Source organism: Bombina bombina, chromosome 8 (assembly GCF_027579735.1).
Source record: "Bombina bombina isolate aBomBom1 chromosome 8, aBomBom1.pri, whole genome shotgun sequence".
Classification (NCBI taxonomy): domain Eukaryota; kingdom Metazoa; phylum Chordata; class Amphibia; order Anura; family Bombinatoridae; genus Bombina; species Bombina bombina.
The window spans coordinates 285,092,934-285,113,215 of record NC_069506.1 but is presented as its reverse complement, the minus strand read 5'-3'; the positions used below and the strand labels follow the sequence as shown (position 1 = coordinate 285,113,215).

The window sequence follows — 20,282 nt, the reverse complement described above, 5'->3', positions numbered from 1 at the left end:
AACGAGCAAAGGGGATCGTGCCCGATGCTGCAGTCATGAGACCTAAAACTTCCATGCACATAACCACTGAAGGGAATGATTGAGACTGAAGGTTTCGACAAGCTGAAACCAACTTCATCCGTCTCTTGTCTGTTAAGGACAGAATCATGGACACTTAATCTATCTGTAAACCTAAAAAGGTGACCCTTGTCTGAGGAATTAAGAAACTCTCTGGTAAATTGATCCTCTAACCATGTCTTTGAAGAAACAACACTAGTTGATTTGTGTGAGATTCGGCTAAATGTAAAGACTGAGCTAGAACCAAGATATCGTCCAAATAAGAAAACACCGCAATACCCTGTTCTCTGATTACAGATAGAAGGGCACCAAGAACCTTTGAAAAGATCCTTGGAGCTGTTGCTAGGCCAAATGGAAGAGCGACAAATTGGTAATGCTTGTCTAGAAAACAGAATCTCAGAAACCGATAGTGGTCTGGATGAATGGGAATGTGAAGATATGCATCCTGTAAGTCTATCGTGGACATATAATGACCTTGCTGAACAAAAGGCAAAATAGTCCTCAGTCACCATCTTGAAAGTTGGGACTCTTGCAAAACGATTAAAAAATTTCAGATCCAGAACTGGCCTGAATGAATTTTCTTTCTTTGGGACAATTAATAGATTTGAATAAAACCCCAGACCGTGTTCCTGAAACGGAACTGGTATTATTACCCCTGAAAGCTCTTGATCTGATACACAAATCACAGGATTTGGTGGAACGTGAGAGAGAAAGAATCTTCTCACAGGAGGTCTTACTCTGAATCCTTTTCGATACCCTTGAGAGACAATACTCTAAATCTACTGATTTTGAACAGAATCTGCCCAGATGTCTTGGAATAATTTCAATCTGCCCCCCACCAGCTGAACTGGATCGAGGGCTGCACCTTCATGCAGACTTGGGGGCTGGCTTGGATTTATTCCAACTTGAATAAGGTTTCCAATTGGAACCAGAGTCTTTAGGGGAAGGATTGGTTTTCTGTTCCTTATTCTGTCAAAAATAACGAAAATTATTAGAAGCTTTAGATTTACCCTTAGATCTTTTATCCTGAGGCAAAAAACTCCTTTCCCCCCAGTGATAGTTGAAATAATTGAATCCAACTGAGAACCAAATAAATTGTTACCTTGGAAAGAGATAATAATCTAGACTTAGATACCATGTCAGCATTCCAAGATTTGAGCCATAAAGCTCTTCTAGCTAAAATAGCTAAAGACATAGATTTAACATCAGTTTTGATGATATCAAAAATAGCATCACAGATAAAATGATTAGCATGTTGAAGCAAACGGACAATACTAGACAAATCAGGATCTGTTTCCTGTTGCGCTAAGCTATCCAACCAAATGGTTGATGCAGCCGCAACATCAGCCATAGCAGTGGCAGGCCTTAGAAGATAGCCAGAATATAAATAAGCTTTCCTTAGATAAGATTCAAGTTTCCTATCTAAAGGATCTTTAAAAGAAGTACTGTCTTCCATAGGAATAGTAGTACGTTTGGCAAGAGTAGAAATAGCCTCATCAACTTTGGGGATCTTTTCCCAAAACTCTAATCTAGCTGCTGGCAAAGGGTACAACCTTTTATACCTAGAAGAAGGAATGAAAGAAGTACCCGGCTTAACCCATTCCTTAGCAATCACATCAGAAATAGCATCAGGAACTGGAAAAACCTCAGCAGTAACCACATGAGGTTTATAAACAGAATTTAAATGTTTACTAGTTTTGATATTAAGAGGACTAGACTCCTCAATATCCAAAGTAACCAACACTTCTTTTAACAAGGAACGAATATACTCAATCTTGAAAAGATAAGTAGATTTGTCAGTGTCAATGTCTGAGGTAGGATCTTCTGAATCAAAGAGATCCTCATCAGAGCAGGATATTTCAGTATGTTGTCGGTCATTAAAAATTTCATAAATTTTATGAGAAGTTTTAAAAGACCTTTTACGTTTATTAGAAGGCAGAATAGCAGACAAAGCCTTCTGTATCGCATCAGCAATATAATTTTTCATATCAACAGGGATATCATGTACATTAGATGTTGAAGGAACAACAGAAACTGTACTAGTGCTGATGGAAACGTTTTCTGTGTGCAAAAGCTTATCATGACAACTGTTACATACTACAGCTGGAGATATAATCTCAGCTAATTTGCAACAGATACACGTAGCTTTGGTACTACTGTGATCAGGCAGCAGGGTTCCAACAGTTGTTTCTGAGACAGGATCAGACTGAGACATCTTGCAAAATGTAAAAGAAAAAACAACATTAAAGCAAAATTGACAATTTCCTTATATGGCAGTTTCAGAAATGTGAAAAAATGCAGCATATAGAAGGCAAGAGACATATAGAAAGTGGGGTGAAAAAATAAACTAAATTTTTTGGCGCCAACTATGACGCACAACGCAAAAGGAAGTTGAAATTTTTTTTGGTACCAACACAGACGCAACCTCGTGCAAGGAACCCTGTTGTCAACTAAGACGCCGGAAATTATGAACTTGCATCATCAAAGACGTACCTTCGCGGCAAAAAAATTCTTACCTGACGCAATAAATAACAGCATTTTATACCCCAGGTAAGACAAATAACTTCCTAAACTTGCTTTCCAAACTGAAACTGACAGTCTTCAAAAGGAAATATACATAGACCTGACTCATGGCAAATTATAAGTAAAATACATATATTTAAAACTTTATATAAATACATAAAGCGCCAAACCATAACTGAGAGTGCCTTAAATAGGAAAAACATACTTACAGAAAGACACCCCTCCACATATACCAGATAGCCAAACCAGTACTGAAAAGTATCAGCAGAGTTAATGGTATATAAGAGTATATCATCAATCTGAAAATTGAGGTAGGAGATGAATCCCTATGACCGATAACAGAGAACCTTTTAAAAGATTTCCCGCAAGGAAAACCAAAAAAACAATAGGCGATACTCCCTTCACATCCCTCTGACAAACACTGTACTCTGAGAGGAATTGGGCTTCAAAATGCTTAGAAGCGCTTATCATAGAAGAAATCATAGAAATCAAGCACAAACTTACTTCACCACCTCCATAGGAGGCAAAGTTTGTAAAACTGAATTGTGGGTGTGGTGAGGGGTGTATTTATAGGCATTTTGAAGTTTGGGTAACTTTGCCCCTCCTGGTAGGATTGTATATCCCATACGTCACTAGCTCACGGACTCTTGCCAATTACATGAAAGAAAGGGGTTTGGGGGTGGGGGGATAAATGGCAATTGCGGGCGGGGGGCGGGGGAGGTGGTAGGACCACTACACTACAGAAAAAAATAAAATAAAAAAAGGAATAGAAAAAAAAGGGTTTATAGGTACTAGCAGATGGTGGCAATAGAGGGGGGAGGGTTAGAGAGCTGTTTGAGGGGGGGGGGGATTAGGGACAGAGGGATAGGCACAAAGGGATAGGGATAGGGACAGAAGGATGAGGGACAAGGGCACGAGGGACAGGGGCAGGGACAGAGGGACAGGGATAAAGGGATAGGGACAGATGAACAGAAGAATAGGGACAGAGGGATAGAGAGAGAGGGAAAGAGGGATCGAGAGAGAGGGACAGAGTAATAGGGACAAGGATAGAGGGATAGGGATAGAGACAGGGATAGATGGATAGGGATTGATGGAACTCACTTTAAAAAAAAAATAGACTACCCTCTGGGCAGGTTTATTGCCTAGTAACATAATAATCCGAATTTTATTGTTGATGGCTATATAGAAGCAAAACAAGACAAACTTTAATTTTGCTCTGATAATCAGGTGAAATCTGTTAAAAAATAGACAACATAACTATCCAAAATCAATATAACATCATTCCCAATTGAGTTATAATAATAATCATGTGTTTAGCACATTTTACTAGGTGACCATTTCACAACAGAAAGAAGTGAAATGTACAAGCACGTACAAGCCAGTAACTCCCTGCTGAGTGAATATTAGGATACCTTTATATTAAATAACCTGATTTGGATATCTTTAGTTAAATGACAAGTCTGTATGTTGTGACTGTGGGGCAGTAGTGTTGAAGGGACATGAAACAAAACTGAGCTTTCACGGATCAGACAGAGCAGCAATTTTAGGAAACATTTCATTTTACTTCTGTATACTTTATACTTACCTGATAAATTATTTTCTTTCCTGGCATGGAGAGTCCACAAATCCATTCAATTAATAGTGGAAATTCAACTCCTGGCCACCAAGAGAAGGCAAAGAACACCCAGCAAAGCTGTTAAGTATCACTCCCACTTCCCATAAACCCCCAGTCATTCAGTCAAAGGAATATGGAAAGAGAAGAGGGCATAATGGTATAGATTTTGTTTTCTTTCCAATGGCATCAAAAAACACAAGATGGGTTCAAACTTCTTTACACCAATATTATACCTGCACACATCAAAAGAAAGAAATGCACTCTGAAAGCAGTTCTACACAAGAAATATAAAGAAAGGTGGATGTGGCGCTAGTGGACAAGCAACGGTATCTAAATAAATAAAGGAAATTACTAAATAAATTAGACTAAATAAAAAGTGCTAGTTGCAATGCACATAATTAATAAGATTTAATACACATAAATACTAAGATTAAATACACCAAACCTATTCACATATAAAATAATAAACACAATGCATATAAACACAATATATATAAATCCTATACCACCGGTGGTTTAAAAGGATAATAGTTATAAAATGGGGTTGTTAAAATCCGCTAAATGCAAGAGTCGTCCATACAATTTAAAAACTGTGCGAAATCCGATCAATTTAAACTGTGCAAATTCTGATCAGGCATCCAATTTCTGAGGCAATACAGGAATCAAAAAGCAGTTTGAGAAGTCTCAATCTCCAGTGATTAATACTGTCAGTGATACAAGAATTTGTAAGGTGCTGTTGGATCTGGGATAGGGGTGTCAATTACCTCGAGAGTGCGACTACCTTCAGGACAACGATTCTGTGCTCAGTACCACGTTAACCAGTGTCAACTCCAAGTGGGTGTCCCGGTCGGTCTCAGGTTCCGTTACCCCTCTGTTGAAACCACGATCCGTCGGCGTGTGACGTAATTAGCTCCGTGTACTCCGGGTGATCACGTGTTTAGGATATGTGCCAATCAGCTGGAGTCTCCCACGCTGTCAATCCTTTGGCGGTTGGTTTAAAAGTTTTTAGACAGTGACAGAGCGCTCTGGTGTCATACGGTTTAGATGTCAAGGAACAGACATACACATCTACGCGTTTCAGCCTCAATGCGGCCTTTATCAAGATCACCTTTCCAATGGCATGGAGAGTCCACAAATCCATTCAATTACTAGTGGGAACTAATACCCAAGCTAGAGGACACAGAATGGAAGGGAGGGAGAACAAGACAGGAGCACCTAAACAGAAGGCACCATTGCTTGAAGAACTTTCCTCTCAAAAGAAACCTCAACTGAGGCAAAAACATTGAATTTGTAAAAAATTTAAAAAGTATGCAACAAGGACCAAGAGGTCACCTTGCAGAACTGTTCTACAGAAGCCTCCTGTTTAAAGACCCAGGAAGAAGAGACAGCCCTAGAGGAATAAGCTGTATACCTCTCAGGAGGTTGTTGTCCAGCTGCCTCGTAAGCCAACCAAACCACACTTCCAAACAAAAAAGAAAGAGAAGAAGAAGTGGTCTTCTGGCCCAAACATCTACCAGAGAATACAACAAAAAAGGCAGTAGATTGTCAAAAAACTCTAGATGTCTGCAGATAGAACTGCAGAGCCCGCACAATGACCAGGTTATGCAACAGACGTTCCATATGAGAAGAAAGATTAGGACAGAACGAAGAAACAACAATTTCCTGATTGATATTGCGGTCCGACACAACCTTAGGAAAAATTCCCAATCTGGTACGAAGGACCGCCACATCCCCAAGACAAAAAATGCAAGGGGAATCACACTGCAGAGCCGAACACTCTGAGGCTCTACAATCAGAAGAAATAGCGAAAAGGAACAAAACCTTCCAATTTCAAGAGAGGGCATAGGCTCAAACGGAGCCTGCTGCAGGAGGAGCAACAGACTTAAACACAGGCCTGAAGCTGACCAAGGCCTGAACAAAAGATATAACATCTGGAAAGTCAGCAGACGTAGATGCAAAAGAAACAAAAAGGGACGATCTGGCCTTCACCAGGCCCTCCTGAAGAAAAGACAGAATGAGGGGGACCCTCACCTGACTCCAAGGGAAACCCCTAAATACACACCAGAAAAAGTATGTACGCCACACCTTATCGTAAATCTTGCGAGAAACCGGCTTACTAGTCCGAATCATGATATAATCACCTTATCGGAAAAACTTAGTCTAGACAAGAATACACGATCAAACTCCAAGCAGTCAGCTTTAGAGAATCTAGTATTGAATGAGAAAAGGACCCAGAAGTAGAAGGACCTTCCTCATAGGCAAGTTCCAAGGGGGAAGGACGACATTTTCACCAGATCCGCAAACAAAATTCTGCAAGGCCAAGCTGGATCGATTAGGTCACCGAATCCTGCTCCTGTTTGATATGGGCAATATCCCGAGATAGGAGGGCAAACGGAGGAAACAGGAAAAACAAGACCGAAATCCCCAGGAACTGCCAGAGTGTTGACCAGAGCTGCTTGCGGATCTCTTGATCCAGACCTGAAATTTCGAAATTTGGCGAGTAGACGAGACGCTAATAGATCTGACTCCGGAACTCCCTACCTGAGAGAGATCATTGAGAATACTTCCCGATAAGTAGGCACAGATAATCTGCTTCCCAGATGACTACCCTTGAGATGTGGATGGCAAAATGAGACAACTATGAGACTCCGCTCACTGTAGAATGTGAGATACCTCCTTCATTGCTAAGGAACTCAGTGTTCCTCCCTGGTGGTTGATATACACCACCTAAGAGAAGTATCTGATTGAAATCTGATAAACCGGACCAAACTCAGTTGAGGCCAAGCTATGTGTGCAGAGACAAAATGCTCCCAACTCTAAAAAATTATTGGGAAGACATACTCCTTCTGAGTCCAGAGCCCTGAACTCTTAAGGAACTCCAATATCTCCCCAGCCCGAAAGGTTGGCATTCGTAGACACAATGTCCCAAGATGGACCCAGGAAACATGTGTCTTGGAACCAATGGTCCTGAGAGAGCCACCAGGACAGGGAACCCCTCATTTGGATGTCAAAGACTATCCTCTGAGAGAAGTCCAAAAGGCCTTCTTTCCCTTGTCTGAGCATGCATAGCTAAAGAGGTCTCAGATGGAAACATGTAAAGGACTAAAATCCATGGAAGCCATCAGTAGACCAAAAATTTCCATACCCAGATACACTAAGGGACAGACAGAAGACTGAGGAAAACAACACAAAGCAAGAATTTTGCTTCTTCCTGCCTCTGGCAAGAAAATCTTCATGGAGATCGACTATTATCATCCCCAAAAAACAAACCCTGGTATCCGGCACCAAGGAGCTCTATACAAATTCACCTTCCACCCGAAAGAGTGGAGATCAAAAACAGAGAACCTGTAAGGAATCTTGCTAACTGAGAAAATGGCGCCTAAACCAAGATATCATCCAGGTAAGGTGCCACTGCAATCCCTGAGATCTTACCACTGCCAGAAGAGCCCCTAGAATCTTCATAAAGATTTGAAGGGAAGAGATATTCAAAGAGGCATGCCGAAGGCATTGGAAATATTCTTAGATTAGGAACATGAAGATACGCATTGTTCAGGTCAATGGTAGTCAAGAACTGACCCATCAAATGGAGAATAGGATAGATAATCTCCAGATAAACCAGACCAAAAGCAGGATGGAAACTAGAAAACATTTTCTGAGACACTTGAGGTCTAAAAAGGGTCGAAAAGTACTCTCCTTCTTGGGAACGAAGAATAGGTTGGAATAGAATCCCTGACCCTGTTCCTTCAGAGGAACTGGGACAATCACTTCAGGGAAGTGAGATACAAGACACAGATTAAGAAAACCTCTCTCTTTGTCTGGATTGTTGACAAACTAGACAGGATAAATCTGCCTCGGTGTTTGCATCCTATCTAGTATCCATGGGTGACCATGTCCACTGCCCAAGGATCGGGTAAATCGTGAATCCAAGCTTGCTTAAAAAGAAGGAAGTCTGCCCCCTACTTAATCCAAGATTGGATTGGGGGCAGACCCTTCAAGTTGATTTGTTCTAAGAGGAAGGCCACTTGGATGGCTTACTCTTATTCCAGGGCCGGATAGATCTCTAAGAGTATTCGGATAGCTCAGACTTTCTCTCAACAAGGAATGTCACGGACATTAGAAAAATATCACCTCAATAAGAGAAATATTATAACTTTGCATTTCTACAAATAGAATGTAGAAATAAATGAAATAGTGTAAACAAAACAAACAAAAAAAAACACATGAAGGTAAGAGTATGAAACATGAAAAATACATGTCACAGACATAGGAATATATCCCTCAATATGAGGAAACTCATAATATTGCATTCCTATAAAGAAAACATAGAACATAATATTTGTTTTCTAAAACTTTAGGGGAAATCGCACACGCAGTCCCTCACTACCATAAATTGTGCAGTCGAGTTTCCCACATGTGAGGAAATCGCAGAGATCAGCAGGCTCGGAGTGCAATGAACCAGCTTCGTCCTGGGAGAGCCACCTTAGTGATCATGGCTAAGATCCCCCTGCCAGATAAGTATGATACATGAAATCATAACTTGAAACAAAAAACTTTGGAAAAATCTTTTCAATAAGAGAGAGATAAATATAAGGCCCTAGATAAAAAGTAGGGTAATTTACAGTTGCAGACAGGATTAAAAATCACATCAAGAAGAGAGAGATTAATATAAGTCCCCATATATGAAATAGGACAATTTACATGTTGCAGACCCTAGACAACATCACCTCAATAGGAGAGAGATAAATTTAAGCCCTTATATATATAAAAAAAGGCAACACAAAAGTCGCATCCCTTGAAATATCCCTCAATAAGAGAGAGATAATACAAACCCCTATTTATAAACTAGGACTACATGCATGACGCGGATATAAGTAAATTTCAGTTTATAAGAGAGAGAAAACAAAATTTATGCTTACCTGATAAATTTCTTTCTTTCCGGACATGGTGAGGTTTACTAAAAAAAAAATGTCGAATTATAATTAAAAAGAGGGCGGGGCCGTGGACTCTCCATGTCCGGAAAGAAAGAAACTTATCATGTAAGCATACATTTTGTTTTCTTTCCTATGACATGGAGAGTCCACAACGTCATTCCAATTACTAGTGGGAACCAATACCCAAGTTAGAGGACACGGAATGAACAAGGAGGGAGAAAAAAGGCAGGAGGACCTAAACAGAAGGCACCACTGCTTGAAGAACTCTTCTCCCAAAAGAAGCCTCAGCCAAGGCAAAAGTATCAAACTTAGAATTTGGAAAAAGTATGCAAGAGGACCATGTAGCCGCCTTGCAAATCTGTTCCACAGAAACTTCATTTTTGAAAGCCCAAGATGAGGAGACAGCCCCAGTGGAATGAGCCGTAATGCTCTCAGGAGGCTGCTGTCCAGCAGACTCATAAGCAAAACGAATCACACTTCTTAACCAGAGGGAAAGAGAAGTAGAAGAGGCCTTCTGACCCTTACGCTTCCCAGAGAAAACAATGAACAGGGCAGAAGTCTGCCAAAAATGTTTTAGTAGCTTGTAAGTAAAATTTTAGAGCATCCAAGTTATGCCAAAGACATTCTTAATGAGAAGAAGGATTAAGACAAAAAGAAGGAACTAAAATAGTCAGATTAATGTTTCAATACAACACCACCGTAGGGAGAAACCCCAATTTAGTATGAAGGATAAGACGCCTTATCTGCATGAAAAATAAGGTACGGGAAATCACACTGCAGAACTGAAGCTCAGAAACTCTGTGAGCGGAAGAAATAGCAATGAAAAACAAAACCTTTCAAGATAAAAACTTTATATCAACAACATGCATCGGCTCAAATGGAGCCTGCAGCAAAAACTGAAAGAACTAGATAAGGCTCCAAGGAGGAGCAATAGGTTGAAACACAGGTCTGATTCTGACCAGGGCCTGAACAAAAGCTTGAACATCTGGAATGCAGCCAGACATTTGAGCAAAAAGAGAAACAGAGCAGAAATCTGACCTGTCAGAGTACTGACTGACAAACCTATCCCCAGACCATCCTGAACAAAAGATAAAATTCGGGGGAATCCTCACCCAACTTCCAGGAGAACCTTTAGCTTTGCACCAAAAAAGGTATTAATGCCATAGCTTATGGTAAATCCTGTGAGTAACAGATTTAGGAGCTAGAAGCATAGAATAAATGAACCGCTTCCGAAAACCCACATCATGATATAACTAGGCGATAAATCTCAAAGCAGTCAGCTTCAGAGAAACTAGATAAGGATGGAGGAATGGACCCTGAATAAGAGAAAGGTCCTTCCTCAGAGGAAACCTCCAAGGTGGAAGAGATAACATCCTCACCTGATCTGCAAACCAGATCCTGCGAGGCCAGGCAGGAACTATGATAATCACAGATACTCTCTCTTGCTTGATACGAGCAAAGACTCGTGGAAGGAGAGCAAACAGAGGAAACATGTATGCTAGACCGAAATTCCAAAAAAACGCCAGAGCATTTATTAGAGCAGCCTGAAGATCCCTTGACCTTGATCTGTACTTTGGAAGGCTTGGCGAGACGCCATCAGAACCAACTCCGGAACCCCCCACCTGAGGGTTATCCTTGAGAACATTACCAGATAGAGAGCCCACTCCCCGGGATGAAAATCTGTCTGCTCAGAAATCTGCCTCCCAATTGATCACTCCTGAAATGTGGATGGCAGATAGGATATGATAGTGAGCTTCCGCCCACAGCAGAATGCAAATCACCTCCTTCATGGCCAAGATAATTGAGACAGAAAAAATCTGCCCCTGTGGAGACCAGACTTGAGTCGTAGTCGATCCCTGAGATACTACCACCATGGTAAAAAACAAACAGAATCTCCTCCACATGAGAAGATTACAATATTATAGAAGAGTCCTAAGGATGATTCCAAGAACTATATATATATATATATATATATATATATATATATATATATATATATATATATATATATATATATATATATATATATATATATATATAAAGTAGCAGAGACTGTCACAGAATGGCCGCACCGGAATCACTGCCGGCTCTTGCAACCACGTCTCTGTAAGGAGCTCTGAAAACCACTGAAAAGAAACAAAAACTCTAGACATTTTTTCAGTCCTCTTTACATCGCCGACCCCCAAAAATGTTAAAATATTAATGAATCCGCCCTATTGCGGTTCTTCAGGTATAGAGAGCGGCAGAGACTATCACGCCTGAGTTATTGCCGGCTCTGGTAACCATCTCCATACACTGAAATGAGCTCCATCTCTGAAAAATGGTTCTCATGGACTCGTAGCTTCCGGCATCAATGAAGATCCCCTGCTGAAAAATGAAGGATTTACTACATTGCGAGACTCATCTGCAAAATTATACTGAAACAGATGATCCAAGGAGTCTTCCATCGCCTAAACAGCGTATGCAGCATACTCGAGAATATCGGGTTACATCCCTCAGGCTGAAAAAGCATGCAAAAAATATAGCGCTGCGCCACAAAATAAAAACAAAATGTATGCTTACCTGATAAATTTCTTTCCGAATATGCCAGCAGGAGGAGGCAAAGAGCACCACAGCAGAGCCGTTAAGTGTCACTCCCATATCTATAATCCCCAGTTATTCGACCGAAGGGAAATGGAAAAAGAAATAATACAAAGGTGTAGAGGTGCCTGAAGTTTAGTCAAAAATAACTGTCTTAATTAAGGGTTGGTCATGGACTCTCCTTATCCGGAAAGAAATACATTAATCAGGTAAGCATACATTTTGTTTTCTTTCCTAAGATATGGAGAGTCCACAACGTCATTCCAATTAATAGTGGGAACCAATACCCAAGCTAGAGGACACGGAATGAATAGGGAGAGAGAAGATAGGCAGACCTAAACAGAAGGCACCACTGTTTGAAGAACCTTTCTCCCAAAAGAGGCCTCAGCCGAGGCAAAAGTATCAAATTTGTAAAATTTAGAAAAAAGTATGCAGAGAGGACCAAGTTGCACCCTTGCAAATCTGTTCCACAGAAGCTTCATTTTTGAAAGCCCGAGAAGAGACAGCCCTAGTGGAATGAGCTGTAATTCTCTTAGAAGGCTGCTGACCAGCAGTCTCATAAGCAAAATGAATTATACTTCTAAACCAGAGGGAAAGAGAAGTAGCGATAGCCTTCTGACCCTTACGCTTTCCTGAGAAACAAACAAACAGAGCAGAAGACTGACGAAAATCCTTAGTCGCCTATAGGTAGAATTTTAGAGCATGCACAACATCCAAGTTGTGCAACAGACGTACCTTATGAGAAGGAAGATTGGGACAGAGAAAGGAACAACAATTTCCTGATTAATATTTCTATTCGAAACCACTTTCGGAAGAAAACCCGATTTAGTACGAAGATAAGGTAAGGCGAATCACACTGCAAAGCCGAGAGTTCCGAAACTCTCCAAGCAGAAGAGATAGCAATAAGAAACAAAACCTTCCAAGATAACAACTTAATATCTATAGAATTCCTTGGCTCAAACGGAGCCTGCTGCAAAACTTTAAGAACAAGGTTAAGGCTCCAAGGAGGAGAAACAGGTTTAAAAACAGGCCTGACTCTGACCAGGGCCTGACAAAAAGATTGAACATCTGGCACATCTGCCAGACGCTTATGTAAAAGAATAGATAAAGCAGAAATCTGACCTTTCAGAGAACTGACTGACCTTCCTGGAGAAAAGACAAAATCCTAGGAATCCTGACCCTACTCTAAGAGTAGCCTTTGGATTCACACCAATAAAGGTATTTACGACATACCTTATGGTAAATTTCATGAGTAACAGGCTTGCGAGCCTGTAGCATGGTCTCAATGACCGACTCAGAAAACCCACGCTTAGCCAGAACTAAGCGTTCAATCTCCGAGCAGTCAGCTTCAGAGAAACGAGATTTGGATGGAGGAATGGACCCTGAGTTAGAAGGTCCTTCCTCAGAGGCAACCCCCAAAGTGGCAGAGATGACATCTTTACTAGGTCTGCATACCAGATCCTGCGAGGCCATGCAAGAGCTATTAGAATTACTGATGCTCTCTCCTGTTTGTTACGAGCAATGACTCATGGAAGGAAAGCAAACGTAGGAAACAGGTATGCTAGATCGAAAACCCAAGGAACCGCCAGAGCATCTATCAGAGAGGCCTGTGGATCTCTTGACCTTGAACCGTATCTTGGAAGCTTGGCGTTCTGCCGAGACGCCATCAGATCCAACTCTGGCACCCCCCACTTGAGGGTAAACCTGGAGAACGCCTCCGGATGGAGAGCCCACTCCCCGGGATGAAATGTCTGTCTGCTCAGGAAATCCGCTTCCCAGTTGTACACTCCATGAATGTGGATGGCAGATAGACAACTATTGTGAGCTTCAGCTCACTGAATAATCCGTGCCACCTCCTTCATGGCTAAGGAACTCTGAGTTCCTCCCTGGTGGTGGATGTAAGCCACTGAGTTGATGTTGTCTGACTGTACCCTGATAAACCGGGCTAAGGACAATTGAGGCCAAGCCATCAGAGCATTGTAAAATCGCTCTCAACTCCAAGATGTTTATTGGAAGAGCAGACTCCCCCAGAGTCCATAGACCCTGAGCCTTTAAAGGGAAAGGAAAGTCAAAATAAAAACTTAGGGGGAGTTTATTTAAAGAGCTACACTTTGTTCTCATATATGCTAATCCCAAAGTAAAGTGATCAGGCCTCCAAACTAATCACCAAATTAGAAAAAAAAGGGGAGAGAATGGGATAGTGCTAAAAAAGCTGAAGAGAAGTAATGTAAATTTAACGTGTCTATGACTATATATTTAAAGAGGGATTAAGTGAAAACCCGTGTTCACAATCGAAATGTTAACTTATTATAAGTGATCTGTATGCACATATGGTGTAAATAACGAAGTATATACTTTGTATCTAAAATGAATCTAGTCCTAGATATAGTGAAATCAATGGTTGCTATTTAGCGATATATAATGATGTATAAACATCAAGGTGTTGGTAAGGGTGACAAAGTGTAAGTAGACAAAGTGTAAGTTATATAACTTTGAATATGTATATATAGCATGTCTGGCAAAAACAAGTGAAACTTATACAAATAAGTGACTGAAATCTAACCTGATAATAATAATGTGTCTAACAATAGTTAATAAGTAAATCAATATTTAATAAAATTAAAAATAAACAATATATATGTGATGCCGGCATCAAAGGTGAAAGAAAATTAATACAATAATGTCAAATATAAGTTAAAAACAATTACATATGATTTAAAAACATTGCATATACCTACTTGTTTATTGATTTATGTATCACTGTACAGAGTACCCTCTCTTATATTCTTTTATTTTGTACCGTATTAGTTATATCAATAAAAGATATTTAAAACTAAAAAAAAAAAAAATGCAATTCCCGAGACCTGATCACTGCCAAGAGAGCCCCCAGAACCTTTGAGAGCTGTGGAAAGGCCAAACGAAGAGCCACAAACTGAAAGTGTTTGTCTAGAAAGGTGAATCTCAGGAACCTGTGATGATCCCTGTGGATGGGAACATGAACATACGCATCCTTCGGGTCTATGGTCGACATGAACTAACCCTCTTGAACCAAAAGAAGAATGGAATGAATGGTTTCCATTTTGAAGGATGGTACCCTGAGAAACTTGTTGAGACACTTTAGGTCTAAAATGGATCGAAAAGTTCCCTCTTTTTTTTTGAACCCCGAACAGATTTGAATAGAATCCTAGACCCTGTTCCCTTACTGGAACAATCACTTCCAGGGAGGAAAGGATCTAAACGCAGTTCAAGAATGCTTCTCTTTTTACCTGGTTACCTGGTCTGCAGATAATCTTGAGAGGTGGAATCTGCCCCCGGGAGGGAAAGTTTTGAATTCTATTTTGTAACCTTGAGATACTATGTCCACAGCCCAAGGATCTGGGACATCTCGTATCCACGCTTGACAAAACAGGGAAAGTATGCCCCCCCCCCACTTGATCCGATCCCGGATCGGGGGCCGACCCTTCATGCTGACTCAGCTGAGGGTTTCTTTGATTGCTTCCCCTTATTGCAAGACTGATTGGGCTTCCAAGAAGACTTGGACTATTCCTGGTTGGAAGAGGGAGAGAAAGACTTTTGACCTTTGAAGTTACGAAAAGAAAAAAAATTACTTTGACGTCCTTTAGGTCTGTTCTTCTTGTCTTGTGGTAGAAAAGACCCTTTTCCACCCGTAATATCAGAAATTATTTCTGTCAGACCAGGTCCAAACAAGGTCTTACCCTTGTAATGAAGTGCCAGAAGCTTGGACTTGGAGGTAACATCAGCTGACCAAGATTTTAGCCACAAAGCCCTACGGGCTAAGACAGTGAAGCCAGACATCTTGGCTCCCAGTCTAATAACTTGCATGTTAGCATCAGAAATAAAGGAATTGGCTAGTTTCAGAGCCTTAATCCTATCTTCGATCTCCTCCAACAGAGTCTCTACTAAAATTGATTCAGACAAGGCGTCGCACCAATAAGATGCCGCACTTGTTACTGTGACAATACAAACTGCAGGTTGCCATTGAAGACCTTGATGAACATACTTCTTTTTCAAATAAGCCTCCAGCTTTTTGTCCATGAGATCCTTAAAGGAGCAGCTATCCTCTATAGGGATCGCAGTTCTCTTAGCCAAAGTAGAAATAGCCCCTTCTACTTTAGGCACTGTGCGCCATGAATCTTTTATAGAGTCAGCAACAGGAAACCTCTTTTTAAAGACGGGAGATGGGGAGAAAGGTATCCCTGGCTTCTCCCATTCCTGTAAAATAATCTCTGCCACATGATCTGGAACAGGAAACACTTCCACAGAGGAAGGAACACCATAGTATTTATTAAGTTTACTAGACTTCTTAGGGTTGACAACGACAGAAGTATCGGAGTCGTTCAAAGTAGCCAATACCTCCTTTAACAGTACACAATGGTGTTCAAGCCGCTTAACGTTATGCAAAAATTATTTTAAAAAAATAAACCAATCAGGCCCCCTACACCTCAGACAGGCTGAGGTGCCTTACCGTAACACTTATACACAATTTGGCTGCCAGAAGTCTCTAAAACTATCATATATTAGATAGACACTAAAGAGACTGAAATTCAGTCCACTCCGTGAATATCCGACAGCAGAGAGAAGTCACATGATCGGCAGAGAGAAGAAACTATGCAGCAAGTTAAAGGTGCGCATTTCCCTCTGCCTACAACACTGGAGCTTAATTTACACAAATGCTCAAGCAGTCTGTCAGTTAGCCTGTTCTAGCTAAGCAAGCAAAGAAAACCAACTGCCAAATTTTAAGTTTATACATAAATCCCTGTATAAAACATAAGCCACACACATACTAATAAAGTATTTCAACAACATTAGCCCAAAGAGGAAAAACATCCCAATAAAAGGAAGATTAACCCCTAGTCTCAAAATACATAATGTACCTGCCCACTGCCAAAGAAAATCCTGTATAAAGGATTTTAAAAATGTCCCCATCTACTGCATATGACATATTCTTCTGAAGTGCTAGTCTCCAAGACCTAGAAGACAAAAGCACTTATCTGCAGTCTAGCTGTCCGGCAGGAAGACAGCTCACAAGGTGTGAAAGGACACATACTCCTTACAGAGACCTGTAGAAAAAGAAAGAATAGAGCAACCAACTCTGGTATTCTGTACCATGGGCAGCAATGTGTTAGGAAACAAAGCAAGGACAACCTCACAACTTCCCAACTGCTTAGCTTAAAAGCCACCACTACTCTACTGAAGAGATTGATGTGGACTCAGCTAAATCCAAATCCTTGCTTGCAGGCAAAAGTACCCGAAAAAGGAATTTATTTCTTCACACACCAAACTTCACCTTCTCCATTGACAGAGGCAAAGAAAATGACTGGGGATTATGGGTAGGGGAGTGACACTTAACAGCTTTGCTGTGGTGCTCTTTGCCTCCTCCTGCTGGCCAGGAGTGATATTCCCACTAGTAATTGGAATGATGTTGTGGACTCTCCATATCTTAGGAAATAATTTTTTGTTTTACACCAAAAACAGAACAAAACAAATACACCTCCAATTGAAGAATGTGTCTCAAAAAACTCCCTCCCTCTCAGGTGCTAAAGGAAGAGAGAACTGGCATATAGTTTGCTGTAAATGCCCTGTCTCCCTTAACAAATACTGGCCACCCTGCTATGGAGAAACAACTCCAGACTGCTCACGGCCATATTATCCGAACACCAGGATAAATAAATGTCCCAGACCCAAAATAAGGGAGTTAGGTGCCATCCAGTCACCATCTAGTCCTTAATAACAAATTTCACTGAGCTATTGCCAGCTAGAGAAATATAAATAAAGGACTTACCCTCCAGGGTCGCTGCTGTAGAGCAGATACAGCACCTCCAGGTTTAGCCAGCTTCATCACACATCTGACAGGGACCTAGGAAATAAAGAAAGAGCAGAGTAACCAACCCTGGCTTACTTTAATAGGGGTAGCAATAATGTTAGAAGTTAAGCAAAGACCACCTCGCCGTCTTCTAACTGCTTAAAAGCCACCATTACTCTTACTCAAGAGATTGACATGGACACAGCATAACCCCAATCCTTGCTTGCAGGGAAAAGTACCCATAAAAGGATTAAATATCTTCAGACACCGTCTTCGTACAACCTCTATTGACAGAGGCAAAGAGAATGACTGGGGGTTATGGGTAAGGGAAGTTACACTTAACAGCTTTGCTGAGGTGCTCTTTGCCTCCTCCTGCTGGCCAGGAGTTGAATATCCCACTAGTAATTGGAATGACGTTGTGGACTCTCCAAGTCATAGGAAAGAAATAAATCCCTATAACATAGGACCACATACATGTCTCAGACAATAGAAATATTCATCTCAGTACAAGAGAGAAAATATACAGGAGTTCCCATTAAAATTTAGGAAAACAAGTATTTTGCAAGATACAAAATATGTTCATAACAACACGGAAGCTCCTCACTATATTTAAGTCTTTTTATACAATACAATATACTGTATAAAAGACAACAATTTGAGCATTTATACTGAACTGCCACCAGATGGCGGCAAATACTTAAGAAAAGCCCTATTTTCCAGAGAAAAAGTCTAGAAAGTGCAGAAAAATATTGGATATTATTAAAAAATCCAATACCAGATGCCACAGACAAGGATTCAATGCTCTGTGAAAACAGAATTTATGCTTACCTGATAAATTACTTTCTCCAACGGTGTGTCCGGTCCACGGCGTCATCCTTACTTGTGGGAATATCTCTTCCCCAACAGGAAATGGCAAAGAGTCCCAGCAAAGCTGGCCATATAGTCCCTCCAAGGCTCCGCCCACCCCAGTCATTCGACCGACGGACAGGAGGAAAAATATAGGAGAAACCATATGGTACCATGGTGACTGTAGTTAGAGAAAATAATTCATCAGACCTGATTAAAAAACCAGAGCGGGCCGTGGACCGGACACACCGTTGGAGAAAGTAATTTATCAGGTAAGCATAAATTCTGTTTTCTCCAACATTGGTGTGTCCGGTCCACGGCGTCATCCTTACTTGTGGGAACCAATACCAAAGCTTTAGGACACGGATGAAGGGAGGGAGCAAATCAGGTTACCTAAACGGAAGGCACCACGGCTTGCAAAACCTTTCTCCCAAAAATAGCCTCCGAAGAAGCAAAAGTATCAAATTTGTAAAATTTGGCAAAAGTGTGCAGTGAAGACCAAGTCGCTGCCTTACATATCTGATCAACAGAAGCCTCGTTCTTGAAGGCCCATGTGGAAGCCACAGCCCTAGTGGAGTGAGCTGTGATTCTTTCAGGAGGCTGCCGTCCGGCAGTCTCGTAAGCCAATCGGATGATGCTTTTAAGCCAAAAGGAAAGAGAGGTAGAAGTCGCTTTTTGACCTCTCCTTTTACCAGAATAGACGACAAACAGAGAAGATGTTTGTCTGAAATCTTTTGTAGCTTCTAAATAGAATTTTAGAGCACGGACTACGTCCAAATTGTGTAACAAACGTTCCTTCTTTGAAAACTGGATTCGGACACAAAGAAGGTACAACTATCTCCTGGTTAATATTTTTGTTAGAAACAACCTTTGGAAGAAAACCAGGCTTAGTACGCAAAACCACCTTATCTGCATGGAACACCAGATAGGGCGGAGAACACTGCAGAGCAGATAACTCTGAAACTCTTCTAGCAGAAGAAATAGCAACCAAAAACAAAACTTTCCAAGATAACAACTTAATATCTATGGAATGTAGAGGTTCAAACGGAACCCCTTGAAGAACTGAAAGAACTAGATTTAAACTCCAGGGAGGAGTCAAAGGTCTGTAAACAGGCTTGATCCTAACCAGAGCCTGAACAAATGCTTGAACATCTGGCATAGCTGCCAGTCGTTTGTGTAGTAAGACAGATAAAGCAGAAATCTGTCCCTTTAGAGAACTCGCAGATAATCCTTTATCAAAACCTTCTTGCAGAAAGGAAAGAATCTTAGGAATTTTTACCTTATTCCAAGGGAATCCCTTGGATTCACACCAGCAGATATATCTTTTCCATATTTTATGGTAAATCTTTCTAGTTACCGGTTTTCTGGCCTGAACCAGAGTATCAATCACCGAATCTGAAAACCCACGCTTTGATAGAATCAAGCGTTCAATCTCCAAGCCGTCAGCTGGAGGGAGACCAGATTTGGATGTTCGAATGGACCCTGAACAAGAAGGTCCTGTCTCAAAGGTAGCTTCCATGGTGGAACCGATGACATATTCACCAGGTCTGCATACCAAGTCCTGCGTGGCCACGCAGGAGCTATCAAGATCACCGAGACCCTCTCCTGTTTGATCCTGGCTACCAGCCTGGGAATGAGAGGAAACGGTGGGAACACATAAGCTAGGTTGAAGGTCCAAGGCGCTACTAGTGCATCCACTAGAGTCGCCTTGGGATCCCTGGATCTGGACCCGTAGCAAGGAACCTTGAAGTTCTGACGAGACGCCATCAGATCCATGTCTGGAATGCCCCATAATTGAGTCAACTGGGCAAAAATCTCCGGGTGGAGTTCCCACTCCCCCGGATGGAATGTCTGACGACTCAGATAATCCGCTTCCCAGTTTTCCACACCTGGGATGTGGATCGCA

At 41.2% G+C, this 20,282-nt stretch overlaps 1 protein-coding gene and 1 non-coding gene across 3 annotated transcripts in view; both read right to left on the bottom strand.

Moving 5' to 3' along the window:
• TMEM218 (transmembrane protein 218) overlaps nucleotides 1–20,282 on the bottom strand; it is a 171,760-nt gene that overhangs the window by 63,867 nt on the left and 87,611 nt on the right. The gene's annotated exons all lie outside the window — the stretch shown is intronic.
• LOC128639346 (U1 spliceosomal RNA) lies at nucleotides 8,548–8,714 on the bottom strand. Its single transcript, XR_008399198.1, has one exon. It is a non-coding gene; the product is annotated as a U1 spliceosomal RNA (small nuclear RNA).